The sequence below is a fragment of the Hipposideros armiger genome, unplaced genomic scaffold (assembly GCF_001890085.2).
Source record: "Hipposideros armiger isolate ML-2016 unplaced genomic scaffold, ASM189008v1 scaffold_52, whole genome shotgun sequence".
In the NCBI taxonomy this organism is placed as follows: Eukaryota; Metazoa; Chordata; class Mammalia; order Chiroptera; family Hipposideridae; genus Hipposideros; species Hipposideros armiger.
In genome coordinates, this window is record NW_017731402.1 from 4839817 (window position 1) to 4841107 (window position 1291).

The window sequence follows — 1291 nt, forward strand, 5'->3', positions numbered from 1 at the left end:
TATTGCAAGACATCGCTTGTTTACCATGTTCAAATGAATTAGAAAAGTTTGCTCATCTTGTGGAACACTCGCAAACTATGTTACTTGCAATCCAAGGTGTTACTGTATTTCCTTCTTGGTACAGAGTAGCACATGCCCTGCCTAAAACTGGTAAGCATTTTGATTGCATTTTTTGTTTTCTTACCTTGCTGCACCTTCTCTGAGCTTCCAGAAGTCTTCTATCTTTTCAAGCCTCACGTTTCATTTTCCCACACATTAAACTGCTTATAGCTTAAGTACTATATGTTCCCAAATATTTGTTTTTAGTCTGTCACCCAGGCATCACCACCCTCTTCCATGCCATCTTCTAGGTTGGCGTTCAGAGAAAAACAACTTGATTAAGAACACCACACTAGAATATGTATGATTAATAGCCTGCCAAATCTCATAAGTGTATTTGCATTTTAAATAAGTACAGCAACAAAGCAAGTTCACCCAGATTAATCTCTAGATGATAGACTGAAGACTTTCAGGAAAAAATAATACAGAAGAATAATGGAATTGGAGCCATAAAGAAGAAATGGTTGGTGTGAGAATGGCTAAGTAGAAAGAGTCTCTATATTCTTCAATTCGGTAGTTCAGATTAATTCCTATGGTATTGGATAGGTTGACCTATTCTTTTGCTCAAATACAGGCTGGAAAACTAAACTGAGAAAAATGAAGTAAATGGTCCCTAAACTCTTAGCCTCCCATCCTCACTTCAGCTCACATCCCATACCTAATCCGTCACCAAACCAGTAGACTCCTCTTTACATAGTGTATCCAGGCAGACAATTGTGTACCCTCTCCACGTCTACCCTTGGCACCATCCCATGTCACCGCATTACAGCCCTAACCTTTCATGGTCCCCAGCAGTCCTCTTAAAACAGCAGCCACCATGTTCCTCTCCAAACGCGATCAGATTATGTCAGCTGCATCATTCCCCTGCTCTTAGCGGTCCAATGGCGTCCCATCACACGAAGAAAAGAAATCGGAAATCCTTCCTGTGCTGTGGCCCTCACTACTTCTTAGGTCTCATTTCCTACCACTCTCCCTTTCTCTCACCATGTTCCAACACGTCAGCCTCCCTGCTCTGCCTCCAACATGGCAAGAGTGCTCCTGTGTCAAGGCATTTCCTTTTGCTGTCCCCTCTTCTCCTCCTTCTTCCTCCTGGGAGGAAAATCTCCCAGTTGTCAGCATGGTCCCCACCTCAGTTCAGTCAGGTTTTCCCTCTGAGTGTCTACTCCTAAACACCCTATCTAACAAAGCTTTG